The sequence below is a fragment of the Leopardus geoffroyi genome, chromosome A3 (assembly GCF_018350155.1).
Source record: "Leopardus geoffroyi isolate Oge1 chromosome A3, O.geoffroyi_Oge1_pat1.0, whole genome shotgun sequence".
NCBI classification, from domain to species: domain Eukaryota; kingdom Metazoa; phylum Chordata; class Mammalia; order Carnivora; family Felidae; genus Leopardus; species Leopardus geoffroyi.
The window spans coordinates 8,592,470-8,612,407 of NC_059336.1; positions in this window are offsets into that span (position 1 = coordinate 8,592,470).

Genomic DNA, 19,938 nt, shown 5'->3' on the forward strand with positions numbered 1-19,938 from the left:
CTGCTGGAGATGGGCTGTGTGTCACCGTTTTCCATTCTGTGATTCAGCCTTCCTTTCTGTAAACGAAGAGCCACACCTCTGGAGGAAAAGAGAGCCTGCGATTGTCCGGGATTATTAACTCACAGCAGCCTCGTGCGGTCCTCAAAAATCCACAGCTGTACAGCCACCTAGGGTAATAAACAAAGTATAAATAGACAAGCTGCTGGCGGGGCTTTGCAAACGCTGCTGCTGTGTACCTGATGACAGAGGGAAAATTAGTCCCTTCCTCAAAGTCCGAAGTAGGTGTTTTAGGGTGACTCATGCTTCGGTAAACCTCTTCTTTGGATTTTAGTGTGCTCTTGGGACTTTTCCAGAACCTTTAGCATGAGAGGAACCCTGGAGGTGCCTGAACTCCACCTGCATAACATCCGATTAAAAAAAAAAAATGTATGCCTGTCTTTACTGAAAGTGTTGAGCAAAAGAGATTGGGAATTCTAACTGCTCTCTGGCCAATGGTTTACATGCATGAGTTTAGTTTCTATGGCGTGTAGGTTGCTAACTCTGACCACCTCCGGGTTGCTATGATGATCCAATAAGAAATAATAGGAGGGGCGCCTGGGTGGCTGAGTCGGTTAAGCTTCCGACTTCGGCTCAGGTCACGGTCTCGTGGTCCGTGAGGTCGAGCCTCACATCTGGCTCTGTGCTGACAGCTTGGAGCCTGGAGCCTGCTTCGGATTCTGTGTCTTCCTCTCTCTGCCCCTCCCCCGCTCACACTCTGTCTCTCTCTCTCAAAAATAAATAAACTTTTAAAAATTAAAAAAAAAGGGGCGCCTGGGTGGCGCAGTCGGTTAAGCGTCCGACTTCAGCCAGGTCACGATCTCGCGGTCCGTGAGTTCGAGCCCCGCGTCGGGCTCTGGGCTGATGGCTCAGAGCCTGGAGCCTGTTTCCGATTCTGTGTCTCCCTCTCTCTCTGCCCCTCCCCCGTTCATGCTCTGTCTCTCTCTGTCCCAAAAATAAATAAACGTTGAAAAAAAAAATTTTTTTTTTTAAAAAAAAAATTAAAAAAAAAAAAGAGGGGCGCCTGGGTGGCTCAGTTGGTTGGGTGACCGACTTCGGCTCAGGTCATGATCTCACAGTTTGTGAGTTCGAGCCCCGCGTCGGGCTCTGTGCTAACAGCTCAGAGCCTGGAGCCCGTTTCAGATTCTGTGTCTCCTTCTCTCTACCCCTCTCCTGCTCACTCTCTGTGTCTCTCTGTCTCTCAATAATAAATAAACGTTAAACAAAAAAATTTTTTAAAGAGATAATAGGAGAATAATGCTTGGAAGAAGCAACCAAATCTTATATTAAGATCATTTCAAAGGACATCTTCATCTCATTTGATGAATACAAGCAAAGTTTCTTGCAAGATTCTCATTTAATAGAAGCATATGCCAAAAGGTGGGTGCAAATAAGCTTTTCTGGTACTATTCTGTAAATCTGGAAACCCGAGGGACACAGACAAACTTTTTCCGACCAGTGGTGCATCCTATAGAGTTAGAAATCCCAGCCTTGAGAGAATAATGTGTCCGCTCCACAAATCCTAATCAAGATCCACCCATGCTGGTCATTTATTCTTCCAGCGCCGACGATTAAAGCTCCAGTAATGAAGCATGCTGTTCTCCCTCGAGACGCCAGTTTCAGACCCGCAAGCTGGAAACGCTTCTCAACCCGGGGCTTGTCACCAGCCACCTTGTGTTGAGTTCCTGGTATCTTGCAAATAGCGGTGGGTGTGCTCCTCCCTTTCACCATCCCACCCTCCCCAGGCTCCTCACCCACCTCCTATTTTCTATTTAACAGATTTATAAGGAATAAATCAGACAAAAGTAACAGACAATCCAAAAAAAAAAAAAAAAAAGCCGCAAACAATCTAGCGATACTTCTACGAAATGACCATCTGAAAGTGACAAGGCAAACAGGTTGTTTACAGCAGGTTAACCAAAGGCCAAATATTTTTGTGCCTAATCTAAAGGCCCCTCCAGGATCTACTGCCTCCCTGTCTTGGTCTTTGAAAGAGATCCGATTTTATATCGGATTTATATCATTTGCGGAATTATATCCGCAAAGATATAATTGGAGGTCTTAGGCGAGTAGGCTGTGTATTCTGAAAGATACATTATAAAAACCATCCATCATTTTAGATGCTTCTTATTTCTCAAAAAAAGAAGGTTAATAACTTTAAGCCGAGTACGAGAGAGGGAGAGAGGACAGAGAGCAAGGGAACCGAATGTGTCCCTTTTGTTCAACAAGGAAGTGCCAATAACCGTTTTAAGTAATCTACCGTCTAGGGACAAGAATTCTGTCAAGTTTCCAAACATGATGTAACTAGGAATGCCCAAACCAGGAAGTCACTGTGCCTGGGGCTTTCTAATTCTTAGAAGCTATAAGGCTTTCTGATTATTATAAAGCTGATTCCTTGAGGGCTTTTTGTTTGTTTGTTGTTGCAAGTTAATTTTAATCTGTTTTTTTTTTAGAGCCCACAACCAAAGGAAGAATATTGCAATATATACGAGTGAAAATATAAAGTTGCCCTCCTCTCTCTCTGACACATACACCTTCCTCCGCCCCCGCCTGCTTCTCATCTACTTCCTGTGTTAACGGGGAGTGTATTTTTCCTATTCTTTTTTCTATATTTTTACAGAAACACACACACACACACACACACACACACACACACACACATGCAGATACATGCCTTTTTAAGGAAATCCTATAGTAGTCACCTGTCTATAACCATGTTTTAATCAACATCAGCCTCTGTGAAGCTATATAGCCCATCTCACGCCTCCAAGCCTTTTTTGAAGGCACTCTGGCTTACTTAGAACCACATTAATTTTCCACTGCCTTCTAGAGGCAACTTCACATCTTCTCAAGGAAGCTTTCAAGCGCGCAAGGGGAGGGCTCACTTCCTCTCTCGACTAGAGGAAATAATGCTTTCGCGCTTTGGAAACAGCATTACTATATACCCCATTGCCCTATTCCAGGCTGAGTACCCAACAGACAAATTACACTCTTCCTATTGGCCGTGGCTTTGAGTTTTCAGGACCAGAGCAGCCCCCGAACCCAGAGAGAGAAATCAGTAATAGTTTTTGGTTTTTTTTGCAAGGTGCCGTGCCCTGATGGAGGCAGAAGAGGTTTAACCACAATGACAAACTGCTCAGCTCAACGCTGCCTGGCTGGAAAAGCATCTGTTTTCTTTCCCCCGCCTGGTAACTAGTGGGTTTTGTCACCTGATTCATAAAGATGAGATTGCTGGAAACAACAGGCAGCCACAAGGCTCTAGGAAATATAGTAGCATAGAGCTCCTTTCTGAGTCTTGGTGTGTCTGTGTGTGCATGTGTGTGTGCGCGCACGCGTGCATGAGTGTGTGCGCGTGCGTGTGCAAGCATGTGTGTGCGCGTGCGCGTGCATGTGTGGGTGTGTGCATGAAAATGTGTGCACGCGTGAATGTGTGTGCACACATGCGTGTAGGGGTGTGCATGAATGTGTTGCACGCTTGCACGAGTGTGTGCGCACGCGTGCATGAGTGTGTGCGTGCGCGTGTGCGTGTGTGCAAGCATGTGTGTGCGCATGCGCGTGCCTGTGTGGGTGTGTGCACGCGTGCATGTGTGTGCACACATGCGCGTGGGGGTGTGCGTGGATGTGTTGCACGCGTGCATGAGCGTGCGTGCGCGTGTGTGTGCGCAAGCGTGCATGCGTGCGTGTTTCGCATGCACATTTACAGCGGCAGCGCTTGGCCTGGAAAGCTGTTCTTTCCCGGAAAAAGCAGGAGTCTCTCCAGCAGCAGGTAAACAGCCCAGGGTTTGGAACAAGGCCCAGTCAGCTGCATTTACTGGTTAATTCAACCAGTCGACGAGCACCAGCACCCGCCTCTTTTAAGATAGCCTCCCGGTTACGGATGCATCCTAGGGATCGGATTCCGGGATTCAAAGCGGGGCTCTGCCACACGCGAGCACTGTTATTCAGCCTCTGAGTTCCTCAGCCTTAAAATAAAGGAAAGTACACGTCCAAATCTCTCATCCAAATCCTCGGCGCCGAATAGGATTTGGAATTCAGAATTTTCAGATTTTAAAAAGGTAAGGTGGGGCTTCCGCCCGTTACACAGGATCTCCGGCCGGGGCGGGCCCCGGGGATCTGCCTCATCCACAAGTCTGCAGAGAAACCTGCAAACATTGAATTAGGGAGAATGGATGCCCACGGTCAACAGCCTCGCCTTCATTCGTGTTCTGTAGCCAGATGAGGGAGGTCAGCTCACTTTGCTGCCGAAGTTGTTTTTTAAAAGTATATACAGTTTTTGGAATTTCAGGTTTGTGGACCCTTACTGGCATCTGCCTCATGGAGGATTAAATGGGACGATACCTGTAAAGCGTACTTAATACATGCTCAGTAAGTATTTGCTGAGTGTCCACTATGGCCAGACTGTACCAGAGCAGCTGACGACAGCCAAGGTCAGCACAGGTTTTCTGAAAAGGGTAGATACCTCTTGTTTTAAATTTTTTATTTTATTTTATTTTATTTTATTTTATTTTATTTTATTTTATTTTATTTTATATTAGAGATGGGGGAGAAGCACGAGCAGGGAAGGAACAGGGAGAGAGAGACACAGAATCGGAAGCAGGCTCCAGGCTCTAAGCTGTCAGCACAGAGCTGGAAGCAGGGCTCGAACTCACGAGCAGTGAGATCATGAGCTGAGCCCAAGTCGGATGCTTAACCGACTGAGCCGCCCAGGAGCCCCAGAAAGGGTAAATATCTTCACTCTGTGAACAATACAGTCGCTATCACACTTCTCCTTCGCTGTTAGAGAGCAAAAGCAGGAAAGAACGGAACAGGTCTGTGTTGTAATAAAACTTCATTTACAAAAAAGGAGACAAGAGGCCAAATCTGGACCACAAGCTGTAGTTCATGAGCCCCTGACCAAGACGGACATGACTCGAGCTCTGCATGGGTACTTGCATTTGAATGCAGAAGACAGTCAACGAATCAAATAATAAAAGGAAATGGCCAGTCTGATCGTGATGGATATTGAAAGGAAATAGAATGTGCATTTAACAAGATCTGCAGGTGATCTGTGTGCACTTTAAAGTCTCAAAAGTGCTGGTCTGGGCCACCCCCTTCTTCACAGAACAGGGCTTTATACTGAGCTCACAGTCAGGGAGGACTTTTAATCTCTAGAATTCCCTAAAAGGTGGGTCTTATGATACCCACTTCACAGACGAGAAAACCGAGGCTCCGAGGGTTTAAGCCACTGATTTCATATCACCAGCTTTGCGTGCTCTGGAAGAAAGGTTTAGACTCAAGCCTTCAGAATCCCAAGCCTGCACTCTTCACAATTTTTTTTTCTTGCTTTGTGGGAAATGACAGGAAATCGTCTCCCTTCAGTAAAATGTCCAAGAAAGGAGGCAAGACATTGCCCTAAGCCAACAGTTCTCAAATGTTTTGGTCTCAGGACCCCTGAACCCCCTTCAGAATCACGGATAACCCCAAGGAGCTTTTATCTACGCAAGTTAGACCTATTTATGTTTACCTGCTCAAAACCAAATCTGAGACATTTTTGAAATGTTAATTTTTTAAAATCATTTTAAAATAACCATAACAGGAACCCCCGGGTGGCTCAGTTGGTTGAGCATCCGACTTCGGCTCAGGTCATGATCTCACGGTACGTGAGTTCGAGCCCCATCTCAGGCTCTGTGCTGACAGCTCGGAGCCTGGAGCCTGCTTCCAATTTTGTGTCTCCCTCTCTCTCTGCCCCTCCCCCGCTCACACTCTTGTCTCTCTCACTCTCAAAAATGAGTAAGTGTTCATTATAAATAAATAAATAAATAACATCTTACATATTAACATCAATAACGTATTTTCGTGAAAATTAACTATTTCCACCCCTGCCCCCAAATTTAGCAAGTAGAGTGGCTTTGTTTTTACATTTTTACAAATGCCTTTAGCATTCAGCTTCCCAAGGCAGCTTTTCTTTCAGGTAGTTGAATTTCACACGTCATACCGTCCTTGGAAACCCACTTCAGCTTGTGGAACAATGAGGGTGGAAACAGCAAAGAGCATTTTGCCTTTGGGCCCCAGCCCACTGCTGCTGTGGGCTGTTTCTTTCTATAGGTTCTGAGAGAGAGACCTTGGCTTCCTTGGCTTGTGGCTACATCACTTTAATCTCTGTCTCCATCTTCCATAGCATTTCCCCCTTGTTTCTTAGCTGGGGAGGGGCAGAGAGAGAGAGGGAGACACAGAATCCACAGAACCCGAAGCAGGCTCCAGGCTCCGAGCTGTCAGCACAGAGCCCGACGCGGGGCTCGAACCCACGAACCGCGAGATCCTGACCCGAGCCAAAGTCAGACAGTTAACCGACTGAGCCACCCGGGCAGCCCTGAATTTCCTTCTTCTCATAAGGATACCAGTCACTGAATTAGAACCCCCCACCCCCAGTCCGGTATCATCTCATCTTAAGTGGATTACATCTGCAAAGGTCCTTTTCCTGGGGCAGCTGGGAATTACGTCTGGAGCCACACTGACGTGATCTTGTGAAAACAGCACTGATGTCCTCTCAGGGCTCCAGATCAGGGGCCAGCCGACTATAGCCATGGACCGAATCGGGCTGCCATATTGTCTAAGGGCCCATGAGCTATGAATGGTTTTACGTTTTTAAATGGTTGTGTAAGTATCTGCATCATCAGCCTGATATTGCGTCTTGCCTAGCAAAGCCTCAAATATCTATCTGGCCCTTTCCCAGAAAAGTTTGCCAGCCCCCGGCCTAAACCCTGCTGTCTGCACCAGACCCACCACCCACACCGGTTGTGGATGTCGGGTTCTGCTATGAGAACCACAGTCAAGGCCACCAGGGATGAAGGAATGTTAGCGTCACAAGTCACTAATGCGGGCTCCACCCAGCCCGTCCTTCTTGGCATCGCTGGGTTCCAAACCAAAGTCTGGGGCAGCTGCCTCTGATTGGCAAGCCCTAGGCCATGTGTCCACACCCTGGCTGCAAGGAGCGCTGGAAATCGATCTACATTTTTCCCTCCTGCCGTGATAGGTGGGTTCTGCTTTCCAAAAGTCAAAGGGGAACAACTCCCCAGGTTTAGGAAACAGGTTCAGATGGTGGAGGAAAGACAAAAACGATAAACACACTCTACCTGACGCAGACACATAATCTCGGAACTTTCTCTGCTGGACACAGAAGACCAAGAACTCTGATGACTGGCTTTTCGACCTGACTCCGTCTATACCGGCCAAACGCCACGTTAGATATTGTTCCAGCTTTCTCCTCCAAATGCAAAACGTGAACCTCTGATAGATGGTCTTCACTTTCTAGAAAAACCTAAGCTAAAAGACTGACCCAAACCCCTGGAATATGACTTTTGTGTGGGCGGAACTACCATGTGGCTATTATTTTCACTGGCTCTGCCTCTGTCTTCAGGAAGATGCCTTCAGCTCTGGATCTTATCTGAAAACCAATGAAGAGCTAGGTGCCAGCAGATAAGTTACGGAGAGAGCTCGTTATGCGTGGGTGCTGGGCTGGTTCCCATGCCCGGCTTCCTTAATTGCCACGATCACCGTTACACCCATTGTATGGATGAGGCCATCGCTTTGGCCTCCAGAGGGCAAAACGTAGAGCACTATATTCTACCCGAGGGCATCCCTTGAGCGCATTTGCAACTTTACCTAGGTGCACACAGCTAGTAAGCGACAGACTAGGTTTGAACCTGGGTTCACTGACGGCAGAGGCTGGGATAAGTTTTTTTATTCCGTCTGTGCTGCATTTTCCTTATCTGTACCTACACCTCGGAAAGTGAGAAACTTATGTAAGCGCGGGAGGCCACAGGGCTGAAGGTTCACAAAACGAAATGATTTGAAATCTATCATCTCTCTTCCCGCAATGAGTCCTGTAGCAGACACAGGTGGTTACCTTTCATTACACAGTCTGTACTTGAGAAATACTTCAGTATGATCGTGCAATAAGCTGTCCACAAAGTCCAGTTAGTTGAAACTCAGCAGGAGTGTGGTTAGGTAACTGGCAAGCAAGAATGCATCGTTTGGGGATAGCTGGCAAACACCAAGGCAGAAAGGACCACGCTCCAGCAGCAGCTATGACAGGTGCTTTTTGCAATTCAGAAATGGGGTATTTGGGGTTTTTTGTTTTAATTTTTTTAATGTTTACTTTACTTTTGAGAGAGACAGAGAGAGAGAGGGAGACAGAGCGTGAGTGGGGGAGGGGCAGAAAGAGAGGGAGACACAGAATCCGAAGCAGGCTCCAGGCTCTGAGCTGTCAGCACAAAACCCCATACGGGGCTCGAACTCAGGAACCTCAAGATCATGACCTGAGCTGAAGTCTGACGCTCAACCGACTGAGCCACCCAGGTGCCCCAGAAATAGGGTTTTTATTGATGAAACTAGGGACTGATGACAACTAGCATGACCACACTGACATTAGAAATAGATTTGCAAGGGAGGGGTGAAGAAAGACGTGTATTTATTTGCATTGGTGAAATTAAAGGTATTCAAGACATGTGAGCCGACTAGCATGCTTCATAGGCTACAACAATCCACCCTTTACCCACCACTACCCTTCCCCTCTCCTTCCCCGATTGAGCCTGTGTCCAGCCACTGGACAGGAGGATTTCTGACCGCATCATGCCAAGCAGACAGCACAGAATCCTGCTTTTGATGTACTGTTATGCCTGCCTTGCGTGAACCTTTCATTTAAGGTACGACCAGGACCCCTGAAGGAATGGAGTGCTGAGGCTTTATGGAGCTTCCACAACACGTTGTATAAACTGTTTTGCGCGCGCTTTGCTGATCAGTGTTTGGTTATAAGGGTATCAAAATTTGGACAGACTGGATTTTATGGTAACTTGTAGCTAGGTTGTGTGGAAACGCTCGCCTCTGCCAGAAATAACCTAGGAATCATTCCATGTCAAATTTGGTTAGATCGCAACCGTTTCCCTGGTACCCAATAGCCATCACCCGTGTCTTCTTTCCTAAGAGAATCCCTATTGGTTCAGCTATCAGTCAGCTGAGCAGTTCAGAGAGCAGCCACGGGCACCAGGAGATGACTAATCTAAGCCAGGGGCCAGCAAACTATGGCCCACAAGTTAAATCTGGCCCATCACCTGGTTTCATAAATAAAGTTTTATTGGAACACAGCCCCAGCCACTTATTTATGTGTTTCCTGTGGCTTCTTTCAAGCTGCTGCAATAGCAGAATTGACTAGTTGCCACAGAAACTGCATGGCCCACGAAGCCTAAAATATTTGCTATCTGGCCCTCTACAGAAAAAGTTTGTCACCTCTAGGACAGAATAGTGTCAGTCAACACGTGTTCTATGGAACAGAAGCATTGGCATCACCTGAGAACTCATGAGAAAGGCGGACTCTCATGCATCACCCAGACCCAGCCTGGAATCAGATCATCTAGAGGGTAAAACTTGCCGCAAAGGAGGAAAGCCATGACTGGCTTAGACCGAATATCCTTCAACCCTTGGAGCTGGGTACATTGGTGCCCAGAGTAAACTCAGTTTCTGTTAGCAGAGAAGAAGAAAGAGAAGAAATCACTGTAGGGTAGGGGACTCCATTTGCTGTAGTGTTCATTCCCCTCTGGTTACAGAATTTTCATATAGACAAACCAAGCCCCAAGTGCCGAGAGTTTGTGTGTTACTATGAAGGGCGCTGGAACAGGGAAAGTCATCGGAGGAAGACAAACTTCATTTGATGCACACACCTTAGGCGAGTCCTTTTCCCTCCCTGAGCGTTGGGTTTCATAAATGTAAAATAAGGGCAGTAATTTCAGACATAAAGTTTGCATCGGGGGGACCGATGCAGTCGCAAGTAACGGGACAGCCTGCAAATAGAGACAAATTCTGGTCTAACAAATACGAAATCTGGAGGTAAGGAGTTCGAGCATTGTGCAGCATTGCATAGGACTAGCAGTGTCATCAAATACTTAGCCGCTTGGTTTCTTCTCCACCATCTCCCATGTATTTTATACTCCCTTTGTGGTTTCAAGATGGCCGCCTCAGCTCCAATCATCTTATTCTGACTCAGAGGCAGGGCAGCAGCCAGGGAGGTGACTGCCTTCCTGCACACTTCTTTCGATGGGAGGGTGGGATGGGGAACATCTTTCTCCAAGGTACCACGCGCCCCCAGCCGAATTCTGCTTAAATCTCATTGGCCAAAACTGGATCATAGAGTCATCCCTATACAATCACAGATAAAGATACGATTACCGTGATTGGCTTAGACCAGCAGGGGTCGGCAAACGTTTTTGAAAAGAGCTGGAAAGTAAATATTTTAGGCTTTACAGGCCATATTACATCTCTCACTACTACTCAACTCTGCTGGAACAGGAGAGAAGCAGCCATAGATAATGCGTGAACTAACTGGGTCTGACTGTTGCAGTACAACTTATTTTTTTATAAAAACAGGCCGTGGATGGGATTTGGCCCACAAGCCATACGTAATTTGCTAATCCCTATTTATACTCTACTCATCAAAAGCACAGGAGATAGAGTCGGACAAATTCAAGCCCTGGCTTTGCCAATTTCCAGGCATGCAACTATAAACAAATAGCTTAACCTGTGCTCCAGTTTCCTTATTTTGTAAAATTGAAAACGGGTAGACCTTCAGGAAACAGAGAATCCACCTAAAGATACGATAAATGTCCTCCTTGATAGGGCACCTTCAGGGTAGGTTGATTCAATGGCTGTAGTCCCAAGTTCTTTGGATCTTCTTGTTCTGCCCACCTCAGTGTATTGGCTTTGAACTTCAGATGTGCCCCTCATAGCCACAAAAAGGCCACAGTGCAGCTGGCATCTATTCATCTAAAGAAAATCTAAAAATTGAACATTCCTTCCCTTGTTTACCTTTTCAAGAGCAAGGATAACTTTCCCAGATATATACCCCCAGCCTGTTTACTTTATCCTGCTCATTGGTGATCATTACATTACATAATTCTTGAACCTGTTATTACCAACAGAAATAAAGTTATCTTGAGGGAGCCTGGGTGGCTCAGTTGGTTAACGGTCTGACTTCAGCTCAGGTCATGGTCTCAAGGTTCATGGGTTCGAGGGCCATGTTGGGCTCTGTGCTGGCAGCTCGGAGCCTGGACCCTGCTCCAGATTCTGTCTCTCTCTCTCCCTCTCTCTCCCTCTCTCTCTCTGCCTCTCCCCCACTCCCAATCTCTCTCTCTCTCTCTCTCTCTCTCTCAAAAATAAACATTAAAAGAAAGGAAAAAAAAAAAAAAGAAAATTCTCTTAACTGATTAGACTACTTTAATCACAATAGCTGGGGGTGAGATCCAGGCATTGACAATTTTTAAAAGCTCTGAAGAAAAGCTGACCTTATGCCCAGAATTGAGAACCACTCATAATGACCAGTCAAAACTCCATCCCTTGGAACTGTTGAGGTTTCAACTTTTCCTGAAGTACACAGCAGTTGAAAAAAATCAAACTAAATATATATGCATGTGTGTGCATGTAAATTTGAGTTTTATCTGCAAAGAAAATAATTAGCAATTACGATTAGGTAGACAACAACCAGGGTATGCTAAACTAATGATCTTTTTTTTTTCTCTTACATAATTTTGAGGACAAAATACCTAGTGTCTTGCATATTTTTTCAATTTTTTTTAATGTTTATTTATTTTTGAGAGAGACACAGACAGAGCATGAGCAGGCGAGGGGCAGAGAGAGAGGGAGACACAGAACCCGAAGGAGGCTCCAGGCTCTGAGCTGTCAGTACAGAGCCCGACACGGGGCTTGAACTCACAAACTGTGAGATCATGACCTGAACCGAAGTCAGGCGCTTAATTGACTGAGTCCCTCTTGCATATATTTTTTGTATATAAAAAAATGTGGGGTTCAAACTCAGCTCAGGCTCCAAGATCTAGATAAAGTTGCATGCTCTACAAACTGAGCCACCCAAGTGCCCCTCTTGCATGTTTTTAAGTGGACATCTTAAATTTTATTACAATTCAAGCGAGTTCATATTTTTAGTAGGAAAATAGTAAATATTTTGTTAAAAAAAAAGAAAGAAAGAAAAGAAAAGAGAAGAAAAGAAAAGAAAAACCTGGGAAACAAAAGCAAAAATGAACTACGGGACCTCATCAAAATAAAAAGCTTCCGCACAGCGAAGGAAATGGTCGGCAAAACTAAAAGGCAACCGACAGAATGGGGGAAGATGTTTGCAAATGACATATCAGATAAAGGGTGAGCATCCAAAATCTATAAAGTACTTATCAAACTCAACACCCCAAAAACAAATAATCCAGTGAAGAAATGGGCAAAAGACATGAATAGACACTTCTCCAAAGAAGACATCCAGATGGCCAACTGGCACATGAAAAAATGCTCCACATCACTCATCATCAGGGAAACACAGATCAAAACCACAATGAGATACCACCTCACATCTGTCAGAATGGCCAACATGAACAACTCAGGCAACAACAGATGTTGACGAGGATGCGGAGAAAGAGGATCTCTTTTGCAGTGTTGGTGGGAATGCAAGCTGGTGCGGCCACTCTGGAAAACAATAAGGTGGTTCCACAAAAAGCTAAAAATAGAACTACCCTACGACCCAGCAATTGCACTACTAGGCATTTATCCAAGGGATACGGGTGTGCTGTTTCAAAGGGACACATTGCACCCCCATGTTTATAGCAGCACGATCAACAGTAGCCAAAGTATGGAAAGAGCCCAAATGTCCATCGACAGATGAATGGATAAAGAAGATGTGGTTTATATACACAATGGAGTATTACTCGGCAATCAAAAAGAAGGAAATCTTGCCATTTGCAACTACGGCGATGGAACTGGAGGGTATTATGCTAAGTGAAATTAGTCAGAGAAATCCTATGACTTCACTCATATGAGGACTCTGAGAGACAAAACAGATGAACAGAAGGGAAGGGAGACAAAAATAATATAAAAACAGGGAGGGAGATGAAACAGAAGAGACTCATAAGTATGGAGAACAAACTGAGGTTACGGGAGAGGTTGTGGGAGGGGGGATGGGCTAAATGGGTGAGGGGCACTAAGGAATCTACTCCTGAAATCATTTGTTTTTTTAATTCCTGAAATCATTGTCGCACTACATGCTAACCAATTTGGATGTAAATTTTTTAAAATAAAAAATAAAATTAGGAAAAAGAAAAACCTGTGGTCAGTGTATGTGCTTAGAATCCATAATTCATTCTATGATTTGATAAAATAACTCTTAACTAATCCATTGAATAGCACTCACTAAATATGAAAGAAAACCATATCACATTTTTATCCTGAGGTATTCGGGTGTTTTTATCCCCAGTGTATGCTGAAATATTTGATGGTTCTAGAAAACATTCCAGTTGTATTTCTAAGAACCAACAACATTGTTACCCTTCTGTGATTGTTCTGAATGCACCTTAGAAAGAAATGTATGTAAGATAAAGTAATATAGGATGTCCACATTTAGGCACCTTGATTAATCATTAAAGGAAGGTTTCTTTGGGGCGCCTGGGTGGCTCAGTTGGTTAAGGGTCTGACATCAGCTCAGGTCATGGTCTCGTGGTTTGTGAGTTTGAGCCCTGCATCGGGCTCTGTGCTGGCAGCTCAGAGCCTGGAGCCTGCCTTGGATTTGGTGTCTCTCTCTCTCTGCCCCTCCCCTGGTTGCCTCTCTCTCTCTCTTTCTCAAAAATAAATAAATCTTAAAAAAAAAAAAAAAAAAGAGGAGGGTTTCTTTAACCTGTTACTTTGAAAACTGTTACACCATCTACCAGCTCAATGCTGAGTGCAGACCTCTCTGTAAGGTAGGAAGAGGGTGAATGTGAACTTAAGCACACAGCAGCATCCCCAGGCAGTTTCAGGCGTATGTAAATGTGATATAAACATGTAAATTCTAGAAATCAATTCCCTTAAGCCTGTCAGGGCAGCGACGTCCTATTCTAAGACCATTCTACAATATTCCATTGGTTGTTTTGCAGATTGAGATTGACACAGGTAAGCAGTCAGCCCTCGGTAACTGGTAACTATTATTATTATTTGCAGTCATAAATAAAGGAGGAGCACCTTACTTCCCTGTCTGATGAGGGGAAGGAGATAACAGTTGTTAGAACTGAGGATAAACTCTCCGCTAACCTGTTCCTTGAAAGCACCTATGACCTTCCAGCTTGGACAGCTGGTAATGATTGTTGAATTGGCGAGAGCCGGAAAGAATCAACTTAACTTCCCAACATGCTACATTTCTTCCCATCTCAAGGAACATGCCTCTGCTGCTTCTCTGCCTGGAACTTTCTTCCTGGGTCTAGGTCTTTACCTTGTGGCCTCCACCCATCACCCAAGCCTCTTCCTTGACCTCCCTCCCTCCCGCATTGCTACACCCAACTCGGACACTCTCCATCCTAGCTGGCCTGTTTCCTTCCCTTGCTAACATCCCTCATCGTCTGAAAATATCCTGGGTTGGACTTAGGTGTCTGATTTGTTCACTGCCGAATCCTCAGAATGGAGCACAGGGCGTGACACGCGGTAGATCCCAAAGTAGGTAAGAATTAGTTGAACAAAAGGATTAGTTGAACAATCAATGACAGACCTCCTCTTGGAGGGGAAAGAGAATGGAATTTGGGGTCAAGACTTTGAGGTCATCCCACCATGCATTAGCTGGGACACGGTATGCCCCAGGACCTCATTGTTCTCATCGAAAAAATAAAATAAGAATGCCTTCCTTGTAGAGTTATCAGGAGGACTTGGTAACACATAGTCAGGACTTTAGTCCCGTGCCTGGCATGTGGGAGACACAGAAGACACTATCATGAATTTTGTTTGCTAACATTTTGTGTTTTTTTTTAACCTGGATATGTCACTACACTGATCAATCCTAGAGACCTTGAAAAAACTAAGCCACCGTGACAACACCAAAATCGTAGCCTACCTGGCAATACAGATCAATTTCCAAGATCTCCAACTTGTCTTAGTAGGAAAGAAGAGAAAATAACCCCAAATACCCTTAGGGTTCAATTCTCCTTTGGTTACAGAAGTTTTACATTTATAACCAAAGCTTCACAAGCCGAGAGTCTGTATCTTACTATCAAATCTGGTAGCCTCTTACTTTAACAACTTGTTCTACTTGTAGTTTTGAAAATAACATACACCGGGGGAAAAAATGTATGTATGTCTCCCGAAACACTGTATTCCATTTCTTCATTATTTTGGAAATTACCCGAGAAATTTAGGTCTTTAGACAAGCAGTTTCGTTAAACTGATAAGGCAATGAAGGTTTTTTTGGTCTGTTTTAAATTTAGAATATAAGGGCTTTTCAAAGTTTGAGATGAAAAAAGGCGGGGGGCAGGGGGGGGCGGGGCCTGGGTGGCTCAGTAGGTTAAGCACCCGACTTCGGCTCAGGGCATGATCTCATGGTTGGTGGGTTTGAGCCCTGCATCAGGCTCTAGACTGATGGCTCAGAGCCTGAAGCCTGCTTTCCATGTTGTGTCTCCCTCCCTCTCTGCCCTTCCCCCCACTCAAAAATAAATAAACATTAAACAAAATAATAAAACAACAACAACAACAAAAGTCTGAGATGAAAAAGGGATAAAGGAAGAACTGTTTGTCTGTTTGTTTTTAATATTCTGGGGCCCCTAACAGATTCAGTTTTCCAATAACTATTACTGCTTCTTTTTCCTGTTCAGCATCACATTAAAAAAAAAAAAGAGGCATTTTGAGCAGAAGGAAACATACAGGCTTAAGCGCCCGGGCTCCAGTAACCAGAGCAAAGATCTGCAAATTTTTTCTGTAAAGGAACAGACAAAGTGTTAAGCTTCGCAGGCACAGCGTTTCTGTCACTGTTGCTCAAGACCAGTCACAGGTGATGTACCCCCGAATGAGCATGGCTGTGTTCCAATAAAACTTTATTTATAAAAACGGGCATTGAATCAGAGTCGGCCATTGGCTGACAATTCGGTAACTGTCAACCTTGATCTCGAATTATATTCTGCCTGTGCCATTTTCTAGTTACTCGATAATTTGGCCAACCCCTCATTCACCTGCAAAATGGACACACCTATAACGACCCCATCTGGTTCTGAGGATAAAATGGATCAGCGTATAAATTATTCCATGTAAGTATTCTGTAAACGTTACCTTGTTATTATTCTCATCTGACAGTAAAGAGGGCAATCCTGCAGTCTGGAAGCATCACACTCCAGTGCACCAGGCAGCCTCCGGAAGAAGTTTCTGTTGTTGGTGGAGTTTAACTTGGTCCTCCTTCGCTTTTGACTAAAAATGCCTTTTCCCTCTTTCCTAAGCAATTCCATTCAAGGTAGTTCTGGGAGGAAAACAGAGGAGCCGAGGGATGTAGGATCTAAACAGATTGGGCTCTTGGGGGAGAAAGATCATTCTGCCCCTTCTGTGTGCTCCCTCTGCCCCAATCTCCTTTTTGGTGGAAGGACTCTATTCCCCCGGTTTACCCCCATCTTGTCAGAAGGCTCGAGCTGTCCTGGAGAACGTTTTTGAAGACGCATCGGGGCAGCTGGTTCCCTGTGCACCCAGCGTTGCTCACATGAGCACCATGGCAAAACCAATGTTTATTGACTCCATTGGACAACATCATCACGAAGGAAAAAGATCTTCTGGGATTTTGGTTTCCTTTTTTTTCTTTGGGACATTTTTCTGGCATCTGGGTTACCCACTTAAGTTTTTAGGATTTTCGGGCATTAGGCACTTGGCTTTGTCTCCCATTTCTTTGTGCTGATTGTCAAATGCCCACGTATTATTTACACCTCCCTTTCTCTCTGGGGCTTCTAATCCCTCCCTTTCTTATTACTAGCATTTCTTCCTGGACCTCGCCTCCTTTTTTCTAACCAGCAGGAGAGCTCCCCCCACCCCCGCACCCCCCCACCCCCCCCAACTCCGCCTCAAGATAAACAGCAAACAAGATCGTGAATTTCAATGACAAATACAGCAGGCGCTATATTCTCCAGCCCCACGTAATTTTTAACTTGGGGATGGTAACTTCTTCGGTTTTCCTGCTCTGAACATTGGCAAGCCCAGTTCCTCTTTCAATTAGCTTGCTTGTTAGAAGGCGTAGGGAGCTGCCCTCCTCTTTAACTCAAATTTCCTTCTTCCCAGGCGTAACACAAATTTGCTGTACACATTGCAAGACAAAGAACAAAAAGACCTCACTAGCTGAGCAAAAAGATTCAGTTGTATACATGATTTCACCAGGTTTCCAACTGTATAATGAAATCAGACTCCTCCCCCGGGAGGGGGAGGTCCCTCCCCAACCTACGGAGCACACAAAATCCCACCCACTTCTTTCCAAGGACACACTTTGTTCTAAATCCCCAAGGCTTCACTCCTGCGCACAAAAAAGAACAGGAAGCTTTACCTAAATTGTAAGAGTGAGCCGTGATCCTGCTCTGAGCCCCCCGATGAAAGCAGTAGATGGGACAGAATTACACAATCTGTAGCCGGCATTTGTAACTAGCAGGCGTGGGATGTGAAGGCAATGAATCTGGCAAGGCTGACCTCTGGGTGGGGTTGGGGGGGGGGGGGTGAAAGGGAACATGACTTTTTTTTTTCTTCCTCATGAGCCTCTCTCAAGCTGGAGGAAAGACTAAAAACTACATGAAAGGGCACGTATTCATAATAGATTTTTAATGGCTTATTCATTCTGTTTTTAACCCTCACTTAAAAAAAAAAAAAAAAAAGAACTTAATTCAACCAGTTCTCCTTCGGGTTAAGGCAAGTTAAGGACAGGTGTTGGGGGCGCCTGGGTGGCTCAGCTGGTGAAGCATCCGACTCTTGATTTCAGCCCAGGTCACGGTCTCATAGTTCATGGGTTTGAGCCCTGTGTCTTGTTATGGGCACAGAGCCTGCTTGGGATTCTCTCTCTCCCTCTCTCTCTCTCTCTCTCTCTCTGCCCCTCCCCTGCTTGCGCTGTGTTTCTCTCGCTCAAAAATAAACATTTTTTAAAAATTAAGGATAGGTGTGGAGTAAAGCTGCTGCTTTCAGAAAGCAGTGGGCGTGTTTAAGCAAAGAATCACAGGGTGTGCCCTAGAGTGGAGTATTTATTACAGCCCTGTTTCCAGAAGTAGAGACTGAAATCCACCCAAAGTCCATCAAGAGGGACAAGTGAAATACATTAAGGAACAACCACTCAGAGACATACTATGCCACCATTTAAAGAGCACATTTTTTCTAACATGAAACGCTCTGCAAAAGATCTAAGTGAAAAATGCAAGGTAAAGACAAAGAAAGGTGTGTTTGATATATATATATATGCTGATCTGTGTGTAGACTATTTCTGGAATGATACACTGAAAACTGTTAGTGATTTTCTGTGGGGGAGGAGGAGGACTTTCTCTTCCCCACAAACCCTTTGATTTGAATTCCCCCCAATCGGAAGCCTGTATTACCGTTTTCCCAAAATGTATAGGTAATTTTTTAAAAAAACTCCATGTTATTATAGAAAATTGCCCATGATAAAAAAAAAAAAGAAAAAAAAGAAAAGAAAATTGCCCATGATAGTTACTTTGATTAAACAAAAAGTTGTCCTGGTGTCTATAAATATGATTTTGGTGATATATTTAAAACAAAGAGTTTATGTACACACACACACTTGCATATTTATGGAACATGTCCGGACAGATATGTGTCATACTATTAAAAGTAGTTATTAGCTCTCTCTAGTAAGCTCCTAAGCTAGTGGACTTAAATAAAGGGAAAGAGGAATTTTTGATTCTTTTACCAGAACTTTATACTGTTTGAGTCTTTTAGTACATAATGAGATTATGTACTGCTCGTATTTTAAATTTTAAAAACTAAAATGAGGGGTGCCTGGCTGTCTTAGTCGGTAGAGCATGTGACTCTTGATCTCAGGGTGGTGACTTTAAGCCCCGGGTTGGGCGTAGAGCTTACTTTAAAAAGAGAGAAAGAAAATAAGAGGAGAAAATGGTCAAATACTGACCCATAATGCATGAGAAATGTGGGCCATGTCTTTCCACAGAAATGGAACTCCCAAGAATGTTAAATTTCTGCTTTTTGCCTCCTTAACGATGGGATATTATACATTATTAGATATACGGGAGCTTTTCTCCTTCCCCCAAATGCTATTTGCTAGGACTGCTCCAAATTGCTTTCCGAGGTGTCCCAAGTGTCCCGGGTGGTGTCTTTGTTCCAGATAGCCCGCCTGGAGAAGCGGGCAGAGAAGGAATCTCTGCCTTCAGGGCCATGGAAATGCCAAGTCAAGGAAAAGGCCTGTCTTGTTACAAGCAGGGCTCATACTTGTATTTACTTTCCTGCCTTGCGCGGTTGAGCCGCACTTGAATGACTCCATTAACAAGAATGAGGTTCCTCTATGACAAAATCCTGACTTGGGCAGTCTGCTGTTTTCTGTGAAGCTGCCATTCTGTGAACAGGCTTCTGTTTAAGACCCATTTGATAGCCTGCCTCCAACGTGATCCCATGGAAATACCCTCTCCCTTCTCAATTAGCTCTAGAAAGACCTCTGTTACATTTTCTTCTGCCTTAGGCATGCGCAAGAATGATGTAGGAAGAGACACACTTGAAAGAAGATTGTTTCGAAAGTCTTTTGCGAATCCGGGTTTCCAGGCATTGACATTGTAATTTACCTACTGAAATAAACATATTTTGCAAGCCAGCATCATCTGTTCTCTGGGATTGATAACAAACACATAAGGTCAAATAGCAGCCCTAATCACTTCTGCAAGCCTTGCATGCATTTTCAGGCAAGGAAATACCAGGAATGAAGTTTGCAACGCATCTATCTTCCAGCAGTTGGGGGAGGGGGGACGGTCTCTCTGGGGCAGCTTTTTCTTGCTTCCAGGAAGTTTTCTGTTTGAAGTGCCCTGCTCTGTCTCCAACAGTCATTTGGAAATTATCAGCATTTAATTTATGACCTTATGAATTATTTTATTCAGGAGGGAGGGGTTCAGTTTG